General features: G+C 38.7%; 1 long non-coding RNA gene and 1 pseudogene across 8 annotated transcripts; one reads left to right on the top strand and one right to left on the bottom strand.

The window, feature by feature from the left end:
- The first annotated feature begins 1,080 nt into the window (after positions 1 to 1,080).
- LOC131297968 (uncharacterized) lies at positions 1,081 to 14,543 on the top strand. 8 transcript variants are annotated; one of them, XR_009190433.1, is made up of 6 exons: positions 1,081 to 2,064; positions 2,723 to 2,892; positions 8,033 to 8,139; positions 10,975 to 11,105; positions 13,654 to 13,817; positions 14,242 to 14,543. It is a non-coding gene; the product is annotated as an uncharacterized LOC131297968 (long non-coding RNA). The 8 variants fall into 8 exon arrangements; XR_009190428.1 differs by lacking the exon at positions 13,654 to 13,817 and having other exon boundaries at positions 1,089 to 2,064; positions 14,210 to 14,543; XR_009190431.1 differs by lacking the exon at positions 13,654 to 13,817 and having other exon boundaries at positions 1,089 to 2,064; positions 14,213 to 14,543.
- On the bottom strand, positions 2,260 to 14,536 carry LOC131297967 (pleiotropic drug resistance protein 3-like; annotated as a pseudogene).
- Positions 14,544 to 20,766: the final 6,223 nt, after the last annotated feature.

Genomic DNA, 20,766 nt, shown 5'->3' on the forward strand with positions numbered 1-20,766 from the left:
GAAAAAAAAGAAAAAAAGATTGGAATACTATTACGGGCTCTTTGATGGCCGTTACACGACTATAGGACTTTCAGCTGACGTAGTTTAAGGTGGTCCACTGTCAAATTTACTAGTTCAGGGATAATATGAAAAAGTATGAAAGTTTGGGGATGCAAGATGTAATTAAGCCCAAAAAACAAACACAGCGTCGTTATCCCCGGGCACAAAGAAGAGAGTCAGGCCACCATCGAGTGTTGCTAGCTGTACCGACCAAAACCCACCGAAATCGTATTGACGGTCACCGCCGGACAGTCTTCGGCCACCGGACGGCAGATCCGAGCCTTCCAAAAATTCTAAAATATAAAACCGAGGGGGTTCGAGCGGGAATCAATGGCATCCGATGTGTGTATGGTGGTTGGATCAAACACCCATCTTTTTCGTGTATTCGTGTATATACATATATACACTAAAAAATGAGTGATTGATCCAACCACCATACACACATCGGATGCCGTTGATTCCTGCATAGACCCCAAGCGGTTTTTTCTTTTTAAAATTTTTGGACGGCTTGGATCAGCCGTCCGATGGCCGGAGACTGCCCGGCGGTGACCATCGGTCGATTTCGGTGGGTTTTGATCGGTTCTCATTAGGATTTCTGTATTTTACACTACCATTTGGCATCTTTAGACTTATACAAACCGTTGCATTGTTTTTTTTTTTTTTCGCTTTTCATATGCTCGATTCTTTGTGTTCTTGATGGCGGTACAGAGAGAAGGCTTTAATCTACCATTTATATTCATGCCCTGTGTATTCCAAGATTACGCTATGTAGAGTGAATTTTTTTTGCATCTTCTAGAACAATTCACTGTGTCCACTGTTCATCGCATTGACAGGCGACAGTAGTAGTTTTTCCGACTGTTGCACACTCATCTACCCCAATTCCAGCAATTCCCAACATATCGGTTCGGTTTCAGACTTGAGGAAGTTTTTTGGGGTAATGAGTTGAGAGAGATAGATAGAGAAATGAGAGTAATAATTGAAGAGAAAATTTATTGGAGACCGTGAGCAAAGAGAAAAGATTGGGTCTAGAGACCCAAATTTGTTGTTATCTATCATTTAAGCGACCTTCAGCAGTTGGGATTACGGGTTATCGACCTGATTATGTTTTCGTGTATTGGTGAATACTTTTCATTGCCTTCGAAGAAAAATCTGTTCATGGATTGAAAACATGATTTTATGGGCTTGGGGTGGACCAAGAACAAGCAATGCTTGGATGGTGATCATGGTGTGAGTCGTGCAAGAATTTAATTCATTCCCTTAGTAGTGTCCTGTTTTTTTAAGCTTCGTAGGTACCATTTGTTGATTTTTTTATGCCAAGGTTTTGCTTCTTTGGTTTTTACTTTTTGGACAGTTTCTGTTGCTATATCTTGCCAGCAAACCCCTCGAATCATTTCCTTGTATTAGTATGTGGTCTTATATTCAAGTTAATGATACTTTTTCTTTCTTCGTTCTAAACAAGATATTATTCATGGTATGCTGGAAGTTTTTCTTAGGCACGCCCCTAAGCAAAATCTTCGCTCTGGCACTGAGTATTAGAAATGCTTGGTTAGACTAATTTAGCTAGTTGAGGTAAGCCTATCGGACGCATATAGGTCAAATAATGTCCCTTTACAGTCATATATCCCTACATTTTTATTTTGTTTTCATGATGTTACAAATGTGTTAGACTATTTAGCAATTGGCCAAGGCAATCAGGTAATTGTTTTGATGAAGGATATTGCATTTAATGGACTAAGCTTAGTTTGCAGGCTCATGAATCTTCTAAGACACATATGGATGACTAGGGAGAAATGCTAGAAGAATGCTGATCTTTTTCTTTTCTTTTTTTGGGTTGTAGGTCAATATTGCCATCATGCAAGCATCTGACTTTAGAAAGTTTTTTTCATGAGGTCTCCTTGAGACTACGATCGAATACATCATTTACGGTGCAGCACTTGGAGCAAGCTATAATTAAGGATTAATCCGAGTTGCTCTGTTCCCGCCTCTGACTTTTTGCAGGTCTTTCGAGACAGATCAATACTCAAGGTGTACCATGGGGTTTATTTGGTCTCAACTGTACATGTACTAGAGAAAAATATTTTTGGAGTATGCTACATTTGTTAAAATCAGTTTTAAGTCATCGGTTTGTAGTTTTGAGCCCACCTACATAATATACATGTATACAGTAACTGAACTTTTTATTGATTAAGTTCATCACAACGTTAAGGGTACCGGTTGTTTTTACCTCCTCTGAAAGTTCAATTTTGCTATAGCATAGGCAAAACCAGTAGCAAAGACAAGTGGGAAAGCAGAAATAACTAATGCTACAACACCTAACAGATGATGATTATGATACCCATAATAACTTTGTAAGAAGGCATTGATTGCTTTTTGTCCCCCAAATATTGTTACTTCCTTCTCTATATCTCCATATTGTGAAGTAAGAAGGCCTTGTAGAGACCAGGCCGTTGGGCATATCCAGTAGCACCAAACCCACCATTTTGGTATGCTCTGCAAGAAAAATAAAATTACAACAGTTAGATCATTGCAACAATCTGTTTATTATTTGCTTCATAGTTCAAGATGACTTTAGTTTCTCACTCGCACTTGGGAAAGTACATTATAATATTATATTTATTCAGGAAACTAGTATTCTCACCACAAGCTCTGATCATTTTGGATCATATGTATTTGCATGATGCAGATTGTTCAAAAGTGATGAATGCCACGATGATGAGGATCAACTGAGTTAGATTGTTTTACCGGTCCTGGCATGAGGAACCCAGAGAACAAAGGCATCATGGTGTAACACAAGCTGGCCAAGATAGACGCAACTTGGACATTCGGTGTCAACGCAACCAGCAACATGCCAAGGTAAGTGAAGTACAGCATGGAGAAAAACATTATGTACACGTTCCAAATCACCTTGTTGATTGCCCAGTAGAAACCTATGGCTGGGTATGTGATAATGGCGAATAAAACTGCTTGAAGGAACACATATGGAATCTCAATCGTCATCTGAAACATAAGACGAAGTCACAAAAAGACCTAGCGACATTTTTATCGTTTGAATTTTGATCATACATGTACTGTGAATATTTATGAACCTGTGCAAAGGAGTATGCCCAAGAGGAGTACATTCCTGCAAATCTCTCTCTGTACAAGTTTGAGCGTTCTCTAGCCATAAAAGGTATAACAGATGAACAGTTTCCTATTCCCAATAAGAATATGGACATGAATATTGATCCTGCCATGTTGAACAAATCCTGTTCACCATTTCTTGAGAACAAGTATCATATTAGCACTTCATATATTGAAATGAAATGAAGTCAAAGATCAATCTGAGTGATAAACTACTTAAATAGCTTTTTGGAACCCATATTGAATTCTATATATTACTACTTAATATAGTGCAACGGATTTCTGTTCTATTTGTTTTCTTGGTCAAAATGCAGTAGATATATTTGTTCTATGTGAGATTGTGAGGTCAATTTTTCCCTCGCGCATTACATAATGGGAACAAATGGCTGGTTTGGTTTTATGATCTATCATAAAAATAAATATCTATTGTTAAAACATCTAACTCCAAACCAATTGGCAAGGAGTGGAGAGGCCGTCCAAGCTCATATACTAGTTTTGGAGGAGATAATTAACCGATGTATGACAAACTCCAACACTCCCCCGCACGTGTGACTCCCCGACTCACACGTGGAGAGGTAAACAAATGATCCATAACACTTGGATCACAACAAACAACGGTGCACCTTATGGCACAAACAAGGGGGAACAAATTCTCCGAACCCTAGCTCTGATACCATGTTAAAGCATCCAACTCCAAACCAATTGGCAAGGAGTGGAGAGACCACTCAGGCTCATATACTAGTTTTGGAGGAGATAATTAACCGATGTGGGACAAACTCCAACATCTACTATTTCCTTTGAAGTAAAATTACAACCAACCAATTAGCATGGGAAAGATTATATGTTACTAGTTCTGTTCTCCATTTTATTTTATAGTTACTACGAAATAGGATTCGATATATTTACACTTTAGCACAATACTTATGTTTTTTATTGCTCGAGATTAGGTGGTCCAGACTCCAGAATCAAAATGCTCAGGTATGGTAATAGCTAGGACCTTGTGGTGTGAATAAGATTTTTCGCATAATTTGGTAGGCATCCTACATCTGACATTAATTTGATGTGGTTGCACTCAGCGTTGCCTGTATAGTTTGGTCGAATTGTTGATATAGGCGTGCAATCAATGAAACAAGTATTTTCTGATGATCAGATGATGCATATTTATGTTATCCTGATGTTTCTAAGCCCGGTATATTGGTATGAATACAATGATGAGTGATCTCTTGGTCATGTATTTGTTTACTTGTGACGCTCTTTCTAGTTCTCAAGAAAAATAAAGCTACAGTTAAAGTACTTCACAGTGTAGGCTCTACCTCCTAGTGATTTTTCTGCGTCATCATGCGAGTGTGGAGTATGGTATTCGATGTCTTGTGGCATATCTGTAGCAACTAGAATTTATTCCATGCTCCTAGAGCAATGTTCCAGGGGTACTCCCCTCTGCACATTGGTGTGGGATCCATGATCCATCCCAAATTGTGTGAACCCCGCATTAATGTGTGGTTTATAAACAAATGAACACATGATATTTTACCTGAGTTACTGCTTAACTTAAGTTCCTTTTAAGCCTTCTGCTTAGGTGGTCAGCTGACGTAAAACTAGTCTTAGTGACTAAGTGAGCATTTTATCATTGTATGGTACTTCAGCCACACACGATAAAAACGACCTTCTCAGACTTCCTGAGATGCCATAATGAACTCAACTGAATTGGAAAAAAAAAATTGCTGACTTACATTTCCCTTCCTTTTTGCCAAAGAACTGCTCCCAGAAACAAAGATATCATGGTAATAAACACCAGGCGCACTAAGTTATACTCAGGACTCCTCCAATAGGACAGGTGTTGTTTCTAGAGGCATGCTTTGAATTGTTCCCACCCATTTTGTGTAACGCTTGTAGAAAAATGTAGTTCTGCTGAACCTTCTGCTGGTATGCTTAAATTTCTAACAAGTTCTTTGGTTTCCCTAAATAGAATGGAGCAGTAACCAGAGTTCCTTGTTTGTAATGTAACCAACTAGATAGCATTGCATATGTTGTAGCATTGGATATGTTCTTATATCAAATCTGGCAAAAAAACACCAATTATGCACTTGTGCTTACTGATATAGGTTAGACTCTTCATAGAGACAGGCAAAGTCTAAACCAAGTTGAGCTTCTGCAGATGGACTTGTAACGTCTAACATCCATGTTGCTGGGTTGTAGTTTTCTCAAATTTTGGGCACTCCAGAAATACCCTGCCAAAGTAATGTAGTTGTTTGACAATCATAACACTTCGGTTATTAATAAATATCAGTGATGGAACACTAGCACGTGGTGTTGTTTTTTCCACTTTTGCCTCGTAAATGAATTGGGTTGCAATATCATTTTTTCTGAAGGAATGAATCAGCTTTGGAACAGGAGAATGCTGAAAGACTTGCACTGTACTAAAGCTTGGTTTAACCTACCTCAAAATACTCAATCAGTTTACTTGAATGCTTTCCCAACTCCCCTGAGAAAATTATTTGCCCACCTCTCTTCATTAACATTATCTGCAAGAAACATCAAATGTTTACCAGTGATTTCAAGAATATACAAGAAAGAGGTCTAAACAATTGATCGGTTTAGTACTTTCAATCAGCTGGGGATTTTTTTACAATCACTAGTCTACTAAAAGTAAAAGAGGCAGTTGATTTTCTCCTGCACACATTAAAAAACTATGATGCCCTTTTCTTCATTAAATAGGGTGGGAGGTGTGGGACCCGCATTGTTAAAGTTACAGTTTAATGTTAAATTTAGCGTCACAATACTCAGACCCACCAATTAGTCAACTTTTGTGGGACCTTGAATATTAAACTTAAGATACAATATTGATTTTTGTATAGAAAGAGTAGATGCAATATGAAAGACTAGATGGTGGAAACCACTAACATTTATGGATAATAACATCAGGACTTGCGAAATTTAATTTGGTGTTTACTTCTAGGAAGTAGATGATGTAAGCAACCGACATAGATAATGGAAGAGATTAAAAAATCAAAATACGAGACTGGTCTTGGGGGCACCCTAGTGGCAAAGCATGTAGATGCAATATGAAAAATTAGAAAAAAGCATTATGGAGAAAGTTAGAGCACCTACAATATTTGTTGGTTTATTAGTAAAAAGGAAAATTACAATATCATGGATGCTCATTGACCTTATTGGTCAGCAGAAATAGTGATATCTTGTTTTAAATAGTCATATATGTAATATTTGCATCAAAATTGTGATAGCATAGGGTGACCACTATAGAGCATGGGCTCTGCACCTGCTCAATACTAGTTGATCGTGTAAAAGCCAATCTAAGAGATTGATTAGGTGAACTAGATTTTGTGATCCCACGTTTTTTACCGTAGTACTTTTCAGTTCGTCCACGATGAGGAACTTTTTGCATGCAAGCATCACCTAGTTTGCGTGAAACAATTTTCCGCTTCAAGGGCTTAAAAATTTTTGTCGTAATCATATATTATATTTTGCTTCTATATCGTTCATCATTGACGTTAGGTGTCGGTGCAAATGGCATGTCGGTAGGCTAAATGCATTACTCCAATACTCTCGTTGGCAGGCTTAATGTTCTTCTCTTTTAGAACCTCCGAAAGGAAATATGTTCTTATCTAATAAAAAAAGGTTGCATGTTAAGCATTTTTGAGGTGTTGGTGCACTAAATTGACTGTTTTATTGGAGTGCGTTAGTATGGTTGTTCTATCAGAATTCAGTAAAAGGTATGTGTATTCAGATTCATTGTCAATTACCTCATCAAATGCCTCGAATATGTCAATACTTGGCTGGTGAATGGTGCACACTACTGTCCTTCTTGTATTGGCAATGTTTTTTACTACCCGCATGATGATAGCAGCTGCCCTGGCATCTAGACCAGTAGTAGGTTCATCCATGAATAATATGGATGGATTAGAAACAAGCTCTACCGCAATTGTTAACCTCTTCCGCTGCTCATTTGAAATGCCACTTACACCAGGAAAGCCAACTATAGCGTCTTTAAGGCCGTCTAGTTCCATCATTTGCAAAACCTCTGCAACAAATTCCTGTTTCATAAAATTTGTTCTGGTATATGAGAAACATTCTGATACAACAAAACAGTTAGTTTCTATTACCATGATGCTTTTTCCAAAAAACTTGTGTATAATTTGCTCCCTCTTTTCTTGACACCTTCATGTGACTATCAAGTAGAAAGTCATCTTACTGATTTTGTATTTCGATCAATTTCTGGAGGCAAGCGTAGCCAAGCTGAGTATGTCAATGACTCCAGTATTGTAATTTGTGGCGAATGTATGTCACTTTGCTCGCAGTAACCAGATATCCTGACGTAGGTATCTTGGACTTTTGGGTAACCTCCAATTCTAATACTCCCCTTCTATAATACCGCGAGTTTTCCGTCCAGAAAGGACATCCATAAGTGTTGTTTTACCAGCTCCACTAGCACCCATTAAAGCTGTAAGAACTCCAGCCCTAAAAGTTCCAGTGACATCTTTAAGTAGTTGTAGCCGTTCTGTTTCAAAACCTGGTTCTCCCTTTTTCTGGAAGATGTATGGAGGCATTTGGTGAGTTGACTTCATCAAACTGCCATAGCAATTAACTATAACTTGAATATTGCAGTTACCTTTGGAGTGTTGATAAAATATTGCACATTTTTTAATGTTATTGTCATTGGCTCAAATGAGAACACCACTCCTGCGGAATTAATCAAATCTTTATTGTTGTTGCATTATACCAATGATTTGGACTCGTTGCCGTTATTTTCTAGTGGTATACCCTTCACTTTCAGCAAGCAACTGTTGAAGAAAAGATAAGGGTGTGGAGCTTAATGGTTGTAAACAATGGCTACCTGGTTTTTTTGCCTTTGTAGGAGTGTTGGAAGGATCAAGATGAGGCTGCTCTTCTGAGGGCTTTTTATGGGAAATGATAGTCCGAGATTTTCCTGGGGCTGAACAATTTATATTTCAACAAATACAAGTTAGTGTCAAAAGAATTGAATTTATTTTCTTTCATATTCTTCAAGTAGATGTGTGGCAAGGAGAAACTTACGTTTTGAATAGCTCAGTGCAAGTGTGAAACCAATATTAAAGATTAACCAAAATCCCATCAATGCAGCTATTGATATCCAATAAAAGAAGTCACTATAGTTCAGGCCATACTCCACTAGAACTACCTTCCCAGTTGTAGCATTTGAAGGTGAAACCTGTAGAGGAGAATGATGAGCATCGCAGTCTAATGAAAATGAACTCCTTTTCGGAATTTTGTTACCTTTTAAGTCTCACCTTTTGCCACCTTGGAGCCAAGAATTCATTTATAGAAGCACCTATTTCAGCATAAGCTAATGGAGAAACCCAAAAGCCCCATTTCAGCCAAGTAGGCAAAGATGCTACAATAATGACACACTAACCAGGTTAGCACAAGTGTCCATTGATTCCTATAGACAAGTTTAGTTAAAGTCATAATTGTGTGGTCTTACGTTGTGGGATTAGGAATCCTCCAAAATAGAACATTACTGCTATGGAGAAGAGAGCATAAGATACAGCAACGGATGGATTCTGGAAGACAGAAGCAACCAAGCGAAACCATGATATTGATACTTGATGTAGAAGGAAAAGAATAAAGAATTGGCGGAAGAACCTGTGCAGTCATATGACATCAATTCAGTAAAGAGGAACTATTGCGTTTACGTAGCTGAAGAGTTGGCCTGGAAAAGTGCACCTTTCTGGTTCAGGACTGTAACCAATGACATAATAGGTAAGAGCCGTCCAAATAAAAGCATCTACAAATGAATATGGAATTTTAAGAATAGCTGTCGGAATGGAATATGCCCATGCTGGATAAAAGTATATATCTCTTTGCTTATAGAGGACAGGAAGTCTCGAAAGAGTCATTGCCAATTCCGGAATTCCGTTGGTCGTAATTCTCATTAGTGCAAAAAACAAAGAACCCATTAAGTAATTTGCTCGGTTGCACATCGATGTCCATCCTTGATTGTAAAAAAGTTGTCATTGCTATTAGAGCAATGACTCCGAGCTGCATGAACAAAACATCCAGATTGGAGCATTGTTTAGTCCTCAGGCCATTAGCGGCACAAACTTTAAGATATGGACAAATGTAACACTTACTTGCACAGATCTGACTACATAAACAACGGAGTTGCGCCTCATAAGAAGCCACTCTCTTGCCGTGCATGCTTTCAAGAGTTCCAATTTTCTCAAAGAATAGATGTTGAATGACAAAGCCTTCTTGTAGAAGTCAGATCTTATGAAATCCTGAGAGAGTTGTTCATCTAGCTTCTGTCCCACATGAAATTTCTTAAATGTCATTTCAAAATCTTCCACAGAGACGTAAGTGTAAGTTTGGTTTGTCGGATACCAGTACTGTCCTTGATCCTTTCTGGAAACTACCTGCATAGATGTAGAAATTCATGGTGACATCTTTATTCATCAGCTACTATGGACATATTAATCAATGTATACCTACTTCTTGGAGGAAATCTGCAATGCCTTTTCTTGGTGGGCACCTGAAACCACAATGCTCAAAGAACTCCACGACACAATCACAAGGTCCTTGGTATGCAATCTTTCCTTCTGCCATCAAAATGATGTCATCAAAGAGGTCAAATACCTCAGGCTCTGGTTGAAGAAGAGAGAGCACAATGGTGGATCCTGTGGTGTGTGTCCATTGCTGAAAACACGTTACAATCTGGAAAGTCGTTGCACTATCTAATCCAGTTGATATCTCATCCATGAGAAGGACTTTTGACGGGTCGATAATCATTTCCCCTGGTAGATAAGGATACATGCAAGGATAAATCACTATGCCATAATGGGAGGTTGTATCTTTGTCCTCAGTGGAGCACCATTTGTAAAAGGAATGAGGAATCTTGTAATCACTTGTTGTTGCATTGCCCTTTGGCTTTGTCATTATGGTGTTGGTCGTTTCCACTTGGTGGATGTTACGTGGGTGTTACTTACTTCTTGAGCCTAAATACTGTTGATCAACTTTTGGGTTATTTGATTGGAACGTTACAAAGTGGTTTTTGAGGACAAGTTTGATGATCTTGAATTCCAATGGGTAATGTGTCCTTTAAGGGAATTCGTTAGGTTTTGATTGTTAGTAATTGGAGCAGGGTTTGTGAGTTGTAGTTAGAGGTATGGCTCAGTTATGCTTCTATTCATACGTAGATTTTACCCTTAGTGATCTTCTTGTTCCCTAGGTCTCTCGTGTATCTTTTTCTTTCTGTTATCAAAAATATTATCCTCATTGCCGGTAACCAAAAAAAAAAAAGAAAGAAAAGGTGCCAGTTTACCCAACCTGTTGTTAACCTTCTCTTTTGGCCGCCTGAGATTCCAGTTCTCATTGCATCACCCGCAATTATTTCAGTGCAATTATCCAGCCCGAGAATCTGAATTGCCACAAGATTGTAGAAGCATAGTAGATTAAACAAGGATTACGAAGTGGTTAGTGACTTCTTCTTTTTTCCTGAACATAATTACCTTCAAAGTATAGTCAGTTCGAAGCGTCTTGTTTAATCCTTCGATAGTGGTAGCCTGTCAGTACAATTCACTTCTAATATAGTCAGCAGAGATGAGGACAAATCTGTCTCTGCTTTTGCACTGTAGTAGACAATAGAGATGTGTTGAGCTGGTTCTCAGGGATTATTTACCTTCATATACGTGTCTATGTCCCATTCTGGAATAATTTCAGCTCTCTTCTCTCTTCTAATGATTTCCATCAAGATTTCTTCACCAAGAAAACAGATTTTTCATGAGATCAATCCTGTATTAAATCATGCAAATCATGATTGAGTTTCACCGAACAGCACTTGCCACTTCCATTTCCAATGCCTTGACAACATGCTGAGAAGTCAAGTGTTTCCCGCACAGTCATTTCAGAGATGTGCATGTCATATTGGCTCATATAACAAGATGTCTTCTGGGGTAAAAATTCATTCAACTTGTATCCGTTGTAAGGGATGTCTCCAGTGACCTAGAATCAAAATTACATGAGGATTGATCAATAATTCATTTCTTATAGTGATCAGTCATTTATTTCCTAGCTATTTGACTATTATGAAACCATGGTTTAGCTGTTGTGACTATTTTAGGTCGATATGGAATATTTTTTTATATAACATTGTATGAATGTGGACGGCCTATTAATATGCCTGGAAAGGAGCAAAAACCTTGAGGGTTTGGTCTAATTTGCCTGTGATTGCCTGCAACAAAGTAGTTTTCCCACATCCTGGTGGTCCAAGTAGTAGCGTCATCCTGTCAAACGAGTAAGTGATGCAGATATTTCATTATATGTGAAAAGCTATTGATTCTCTTTCCAAATAACTAACTACTTGTAGATTAGTAGTTCCATGGAAAAGAACTTTAAACATCAACCTTGAAGGCTTGATAATGCCTTGGACGTCTCGAAGAAGTTTGATTTTGTTGGCATGAGAACCAATTCTAATAACCTGTTCAACATTATTCATCTTAGTAGGCTTGAGTTATAAACCGAAATACAAGGGAGTTAGCTAAGAGAGAGCATGGCATCAATGAATTTTGTACAGGTTAGATACACTACGTGTGTGACTTGCGAGGCAAAATTATACTTCTTAGTAGACTTGAGGTATGACCAGAAATACAAGGAAGTTATCTTAGAGAGAAAGCTTGGCATAAATGAATTTTGTTCATGTTAGATACACTACGTTTGTGATTTGCGAGGCAAAATTATTGAGGAAACAAACAATTACTCCTTTTGTTTCTCGCACGAAATCTTTTGTGGAAAATATTTTTCTAAATACTAGTTGTGACTTGAAATTTTTTTTGCGTTCTCACGAGAAAACACTAATGTGATAAAATGGCCCTAATATTCAAAAACTAATCACCATAATATGCTTACATGTTTAAAATGACCAAAATACCCCTTCACGTGAAATAACTAAAATACCCTTTGATATGCAAAATGACAAAAAAATTCTACGTATACAAAAGACCAAAATACCTCTACAACCCGTGTAAAATGATGAAAAGACCCTACATATACAATGACCATAATACGGCTACAAGTAAAAAATGAGCAAAGTTTTGTACGACATAAAATAACCAAAATATCCTTGCATCATAAAGATGACTAGAATACTCAAAATGACCAAAATACCCTCGCACATACCAAATGATCAAAATACACCTACATCATAAAGATGACCATTATACCCGTTTATGTACAAAATGATTGACATATTCTTATACATGCAAAGACAAAAGAAGCCACACATTCCTAAATATCTTTTTATCTATGAAATTACCAAATTCCCTACGTATGTAGCTTCTCCCCTGGGGAGACAAGATAGAACACAAGTTATGTAGAAGTCAGCGCATGGTTGCCAAGTGGGATTTCCTTTCTCCTCGTCCACTGTTGTTGTTGCAGACTTGCAGATGATATTGTCCAATAACGGCTGATATATGATCGTATCACCGATACCGGTACGTTTTCCAATACCGCGATTTCAAATAATACAATACCCCCACATCATAAGATTAACAGTACCTTTTCATATTCAAAATGACTAAATGTTCCTACATCATAAAAGTATCAAAATATGCCTACATCTGTAAAGGACCAAAATACTCTTAAAATCTTGATTACAAATGACCAAAATGTCCTCACATAAGTTTGTGAATTTCGTACTATATCGAGTCGGTCTGGCCAGCACTTACCAATTTTCAAAAAAAAATTCTGTCAAATTGTACAATGACTATTTTTCTGCCTAAGTTATTGGTCTGTACCGCAACATCTCGAAAATACTTGTGGTTTTCTTCAATTTTGTCAGCATAATTTATTACTGGCTCTTCTAGTAGCTACTAACAAAACAATTCTTTCACGTTATCTGAGACCACTACTAGTCCTTTAGACTACTAGCATAGTGTTATATATTACTCCCACCATTCAAATTTCTTTGTCTTTCGGGATCCGTACCATTTTTTAATTGCCTATATCACATAATGTTTTATGTGTTTTTTAAGACTTCGTTTAATAGGACTAAACAAGATTTTGTTGATGAAGGGATATTGGTCATTTTGTATGTGATATGGTATTTTTTATCATTTTACATGTAAGGGTATTTTGTGTCTAAAAAAAATACTAGTAAACTTTTAATGCCATCAATTAGTTTTTTTGTTGACCATGGAAAACATTATCCGTTGACTATAGTTTCCCGTTGCACCAAACAGGTTGCGGACAAAAAAATTCTCAGAAAACGTTTCCCACCCGCCCCCCGAAACAAATGGAGCGTAGATGAAAATTCATCATCATTGGTCATCTATGCCGAACCGCTTTTCTAAAAGCAACTTTTTCTTTATGTGTTTAGCTTTTAAATTTTTTTTGCCCTTTTTTTTCTTGGAGGACTTTCTTTTCAAAGAACAGCTGAAGCTAAAAATTAGGTTGCAAGACAGAATTTTTACGTATCTTAATTCTGAAAGCTCTGTTTCTTTGTAGGTCCTAGACTAGTTTGGCATGCATCACAATAGTGCATGTTACCAATACGGTTGAGCTTCATCCATGTTACGTGAACGCATGGACGGACCTGTGTTCTGGAAAAGTTCTGCCCGAACACAAAACGAGTAAAATCATTGCAGGACTATTTTTACATGGAAACTAAAGTAAGTGTGAAACTATGTAGATTTCATTTATGTTCTGGAAAAAATCATATAGAATTGTTCATCATTAAAGATTAAAAAGAAGAACTTACAGAGAAAATGCCTTTTAGGGCGTTCCAAAGACTAGGTGGTGACTCCTCGTGAGGCAGATATTCTGCTTCTACACATAAGTTCTTGTATCTCACTTCCACAGTAGGGAATTCTAGACCCACCCTGAAAATCCGAAGGCCAATTCCGTTATGTCATAGCAGATTATATATGAAAAGGCCAACCTCTATTCTAATGAGAGTGTAAATTTTAGATATTAAAGCTGTAGAACAGTTGGCTAGCTACCTGTCTTTTCTCTCTTTAAGTTTTTGTAACAAGCGCTGGTTGTCATCTTCGACTTTCTGTAGTAGGTTGTCGATGAACAAGCGCCGTTCCACAGCTCCAAGCTCTGGAACATCGACCACTGATCTGGTCTTCCCCTTATTTTCTTTTGTGCCATGTAAGCTGCCGCAATCAAATAAGCATGTTCTTAGTCGTTTCAACGAGGGTAATTTCTCAATGGCAGCCCATGCTTTTTCATCTTCTTTATCATGTTCCCCGAATAACCATATATCCGAAGTAGGCGAACTATGTGAAGTAGTCGTGGTAGCTCGGGAACTTTGTGCAATATGATGCTGTAAGGTTGAGTTTATGCTGCCTCCTCCTATCTCCCCCGCTTCCATTCCAAGGGATTTTATTTCTATGCTATCTGTTTCTTGTTCCATTCTGTTGCTTGGCAGTTGTCTCTGATTCTGTGACTTAGTTTTTAAATAGACCTCTGGGACTTGAAAAGCCGTTGTAATCAGATTTCGGGTGTGTTTCGTTGTTTTTGTTTATTTGTTTATTTTATACGGACAGATGCACCAAGGATATCGGTATTATTTTATTTTTATTTTTTATCATTATTAATATTTTTATTATTATCCTTAGTTTTCTACTCCATTTTTTTTTTTGGTGTGAAAATTGGGTAAATTATACCGAGATCCCTTCATATATCACTTTTATTACGTGACTCCTCTTATCTAGAAAACCCACCAACCAAACCCCTTCAACCTTTATGGTGTACTGCTTTACACTCCTTTTCTCACAAAAAAAATAAGTAATTATCATGTTCGCCAACAAATACTGCCATAAAAAACGTACCAAAATTATGGATTCAGCAACCATGTAACCTTTGTGTTGGAGGGTAAGGTGTAGCGGACCGAACTCAACTCTGGCTTCGCCGGGGCTCGGCTACGCCGAGACATGCCGGTCGTCGGCTTTGCCTTCGCTTTGCGTCCAGCAACGGAAAGAACCATGTCAAGCTCGGCCACCTTTGGGAGGTGGCCCCGTAGACGATTTTTGCCTGGCCCAAAGTCCCTTCAGGCTCGGCTACCCCCGCGATCTTACGGGCTCGGCCACCTGCACACTCACGTGTCGCCCCGCGTGCTGAGGCGGTTACACCAAAGGATAATCATGAGCGCACGTGGAATGTGCCAGCTCACACCAAAACGGTTACCAAATTCATCCGGTGACGTCACGACCACGTCACCTAGTCCGTGCAAGGCGCATGCCCGTACTTGGGGAGCAAGCTAAGGGGATTCTATAAATATTGAAGGATGACAACCCTAAAACGGTATGCATTCATACACGCGACTACCCACTCAAACTCTAGTCTCTTCCCTTTCTACTTGCACATACTTATCCTCTCGCCGGAGGGCCTTGCCGGGCAACCCCCGGCCAGGTCTTAGTCGTGCGCTCCCTGTGCAGGCTAGGACAAGAAGTCTCAATAACCATCAAGCCACCAGCGGAGGAACAAAGATCGAGGATCACGGGCCACACATAAGGTTTGTGTTGTAGGAATTGGTTCGATTGGAGAGAGAGAGAGAGAGAGAGAGAGAGAGAGAGAGAGAGAGAGAGAGAGTATTAATTGCAGAAACCCCTTCAACCAAACCCCTTCAACCTTTATGGTGTACTACTTTACACTCCTTTTCTCACAAAAAAAATAAGTAATTATCATGTTCGCCAACAAATACTGCCATAAAAAACGTACCAAAATTATGGATTCAGCAACCATGTAACCTTTGTGTTGGAGGGTAAGGTGTAGCGGACCGAACTCAACTCTGGCTTCGCCGGGGCTCGGCTACGCCGAGACATGCCGATCGTCGGCTTTGCCTTCGCTTTGCGTCCAGCAACGGAAAGAACCATGTCAAGCTCGGCCACCTTTGGGAGGTGGCCCTGTAGACGATTTTTGCCTGGCCCAAAGTCCCTTCAGGCTCGGCTACCCCCGCGATTTTACGGGCTCGGCCACCTGCACACTCACGTGTCGCCCCGTGTGCTGAGGCGGTTACACCAAAGGATAATCATGAGCGCACGTGGAATGTGCCAGCTCACACCAAAACGGTTACCAAATTCATCCGGTGACGTCACGACCACGTCACCTAGTCTGTGCAAGGCGCATGCCCGTACTTGGGGAGCAAGCTAAGGGGATTCTATAAATATTGAAGGATGACAACCCTAAAATGGTATGCATTCATACACGCGACTACCCACTCAAACCCTAGTCTCTTCCCTTTCTACTTGCACATACTTATCCTCTCGCCGGAGGGCCTTGCCGGGCAACCCCCGACCAGGTCTCAGTCGTGCGCTCCCTGTACAGGCTAGGAGAAGAAGTCTCAATAACCATCAAGCCACCAGCGGAGGAACAAAGATCGAGGATCACGGGCCACACATAAGATTTGTGTTGTAGGAATTGGTTCGATTGGAGAGAGAGAGAGAGAGAGAGTATTAATTGCAGAAACCATGACTGAATAATGGCAGAATCTTTTGATAAATGCAAAATTGAGAGGGGCGTATAAGCAGTGACGGATTGAGGATTTTACACGACGGGTCATATGACCTTGAGGCCTAAAAATATAATTTTCCACCACCCAAGTTTTATTTTGATGATGAAATACTTTGGGGAAAAAACTGAAATGGTCCCTGTAGTTAAGTGTTTGTGTCAACTTAGTCCCTGTAGTTGTAATTTGTTCGATTTACACTCTGTACTTTTCATTTTGTTTCAACTTGGTCTAATTACTAACCGCCGTTAGTTCGCTGTTAGTCCTTTCAATAGCAAAATCAAATGGCTCCCTTTTTTGGGATTAAAACAGTAATTCTCTCATTCCCCTCTTACCCTAATATTAGGGATGTGCACGGTTCGGGCGGGTCGGGTTTGCTCCCGAACTCGACCAAACATGTCGGGTAACAAATGTTTTAGGCCCGCAAACCGAATCGAAAAGGGGTAAGAACTGTCTGCGAGCCCGATTCTTTACGTCGGGTTGGGTCCGACCAAAAATTGAATTAATCTTTATGAATTGGTTTGGTCGGGTAAGAAACACACCAACCCGGACCTAGAACCAAAATCTGATTTTTAACAGAAAATAAACCTGTACTCTTCCGAACCACATGTTCGACCCCGTCTGAGACCCTTCGAGTCGGGTCGGTTTGGGTCCGCGGGTGAACGGATTTTTTGCACAGGCCTACCTAATATACCTCTGAACCAAAACACAACTCATTCTTCCATTCTCCATTGATAAGGAGGCACTTGAGAAGAAATTTGGTCATAGTTTTCTGCAAAAAATTGCCCTCCAATTCAGCATTTTTATGATCAGCCATGAGGTAACATAACCACTGGTATTGTCTACCTGTTCAACTTGTGAACAAATACTGAGATGTCTTATTTTTCTGCATAGTACTAAAAATGCATATAGAACCATGCCCAAAAGTCATAACATGATAAAGAACCATATCCAAAAGTCAGAATATTACATGAACTCATGGGTTGTTCGGCTAAATAAGTCAAGTGGCTTATTTTTTGTCCTTATTCAATTTTTTTCGCATTTGTTAATTTTTTGTCTTCGGAGATTATTGCGTCGTTATGACGAGAGGAACCTAAAAAGTAAAAAATTACCATCGAAATTCATTTTTTTTAATAAAGACGAAAAAATTGACTTATTGACTTATTTTTGTCTTTATTGGCTTATTTTTGTCTTGTTTTAAAAGAACTAACGGCGGACTAACGACAGTTAGCAATTGGACCAAATTGGAACAAAATAGAAAGTACAGAGTGTAAATCGAGTCAATTACAACTACAGGGACCAAGTTGGCACAAACACTTAAATACAGGGACCATTTCGGTTTTTTTCCCAAATACTTTTAACTGATAGATAATCTGTTGTGCATGTAATCCAATTTCTATAACTGACAATCCAAAAAGATTTGGCTCCACCATCCAAGTTTTATTAATTTATGTTCTAAGTAATACCTTAAAAACAACTTGCAAACTCATAAGTTATTGTGCTTGTGTAATCATTTAAACTTAAATGAAAGATGGCGGTACGCTCCCCCTCCCAATTAACCCAATACATCCATCTGCCTTCATTATTTGTCATTTTAATGTATTCTGCTTTTTTATGTATTTAATTTTTTGATCTTTACCTAATACAGTATTTTAAAATCATCCCTCTACAATATATTTATGTACCGACTATTGATCTTTACAATTTACTAGTAATATGGATTGCAATGTTGTCATTTTCGTTACCTGATAGTAAACACGGATTCAGCTAGCTGTGGGATGGCAAGAACAATTAATTGATTGGTCAATAGATTCTGTAAGATCGACTTGACACATTCTTAGAGACCAAAAATAGTTGATAAGTGCAACTATTATACTCAAAACTTGACTAAGCCAACCACTGATTACCCATGATTTTGGTACATAGACTAAAAAATAAGGGAAACCTGAATTATACAGGGGGGAAAACCACTTTTGTGATTCTGTTGTTGTTTAAGCAGACTACGGCAAATCTATGGTTTATAGTTATTAAAAGAATTCCTTCCTCTGGAGAATTGGGTGCTTTGCGGTGAGTTATCATGCTGCACACTTCCGAGTTATCGGATACACCATCCGACGGCTTGGATCTCAACTCGGTAACCAACAATCGAGAGTCGTTCATTGCCGAGATGAGATCCGACGGCTTAGAAGTGCGCAGCACGATACAGGGACTCGGGGATCTAGAGGCTAGGGCCGCACTGCTGGAACTATAGGGCACCAAAACTACGTCGTTTTGGCACCAAAGGAGGATGCCACTAAAGCCAAACTGAGCCAAGGAAATAAACCAACCTCAGTGCTGAGAAAAAAAATTATGTGTTCTAAATTTCAATCCGTTTGAATAGGTGAGAAGATTTTATTTTTCTGATCATTTTATTATAAAGGGTCATAATTAAATTTTGACTCTAGGGCTCTTGTTTATTAACCCTAAAAAAGTCGTAAAATCAAATATCTCTTAGGGCTAATCAACGAGAGCTAAAGTCAAAATTTAATTATGACCATTTAGGTAAAATGATCAGAAAACTAAAATCTTTCCACCGGTTCAAACGGATTGAAATTTGGAACACTTAATTTTTCAACATCTTTAGACAGTTTATATATTAAAAAATATGGTTAAAAAATTAAGTATTTTAGGGCTCTCGTTGATTAGCCCGAAGAAAGTCGTAGAATTAAATATCTCTTAGGGCTAATCAACGAGAGCCCTAGAGTCAAAATTTAATTATGACCATTTAGGATAAAATGATCATAAAACTAAAATCTTTCCACCGGTTCAAATGAATTGAAATTTGGAACACTTAATTTTTTAACCATATTTTTAATATATAAACTGTCTAAAGAGGTTGAAAAATTAAGTGTTCCAAATTTCAATCCGTTTGAACCGGTGGAAAGATTTTAGTTTTCTGATCATTTTATCCTAAATAGTCATAATTAAATTTTGAGGCTCTCATTGATTAGCCTTAAGAGATATTTGATTTTACGATTTTCTTAGGGTTAATCAACGAGAGCCCTAGAGTCAAAAGTCAAAATTTAATTATGACCCCTTTATGATAAAATGATCAAAAAAATAAAATCTTCCCACCGATTCAAACGGATTGAAATTTGGAACACGTAATTTTTTTCTCAACACTGAGGTTGGTTTATTTCCTTGGCTCAGTTTGGCTTTGGTGGCATCCTCCTTTGGCGCCAAAACGATGTAGTTTTGGCGTCCTATAGTTCCAACAGTGCGGCCCTAGCCGCTGGATCCCCGAGTCCGGGAGTGTCAGGCCACAGCCGGCCGGCCCGCTACAGCTTTGCTCATGTGATGTCAGTTCCCTTTTTTAGACTCGTTGAGTTGGTAAATTAATCTCCAATAGAATCATCGACAACTACTACTCTATTTGATTTCTTTTCTTTTCTTTTTTACTCTCACATAATGTACTAATCTGATCATGTTGGTATCGAAATGATGATGAGGTGAACAAAAGGAATAACTACTGTCAAACCATAACACTTTGACGTGGAAGTCGGCCTCACCTGAATCCGGGTGGGATCCTGCCGAGCGATATTCTTGCAAAGCGGTACCAAGCGATAGATTCGGTCTTTTATCTCGATACAAATGGCTCAAATTAAATCTGAGCGGGATGCAAATCCGAGCCGAGAATTGCCAAAATGAAAGGTCGCTTGGCACCCACTTTGCAGGGGGCGCTTGGCAGCATCCCCCTTGCCCCAAATCCAACCATTGGTACCCAAATAAGGGTACCGGAAATATACATAGGGACACAGGATCCACTTTTGTGTCCCATAGAAATAATCTCAAAACTTTTAAATGAAACTTGAAAGATTATCATCCACTTACTCATAACTAGTTGAGCTTATTTTTTGCTAAGTTCATTGAAAATTTAATTTAAAATTAATGAACAATTTAAATTATTTGCACGTACAACCAAAAAGTGAGACCTGCGTGATGTATGTATACTTTTGGCACCCCTACGTTCGGTACCTCTCCGCCTCTGGTAACATCACATCCTCCCTAATCCCACGACAGTCCCTGACCTTTTTTAGTCTTTTACGTTGTTCTAATACAAAATAGGG

The sequence above is a fragment of the Rhododendron vialii genome, chromosome 8a (assembly GCF_030253575.1).
Source record: "Rhododendron vialii isolate Sample 1 chromosome 8a, ASM3025357v1".
NCBI classification, from domain to species: Eukaryota; Viridiplantae; Streptophyta; class Magnoliopsida; order Ericales; family Ericaceae; genus Rhododendron; species Rhododendron vialii.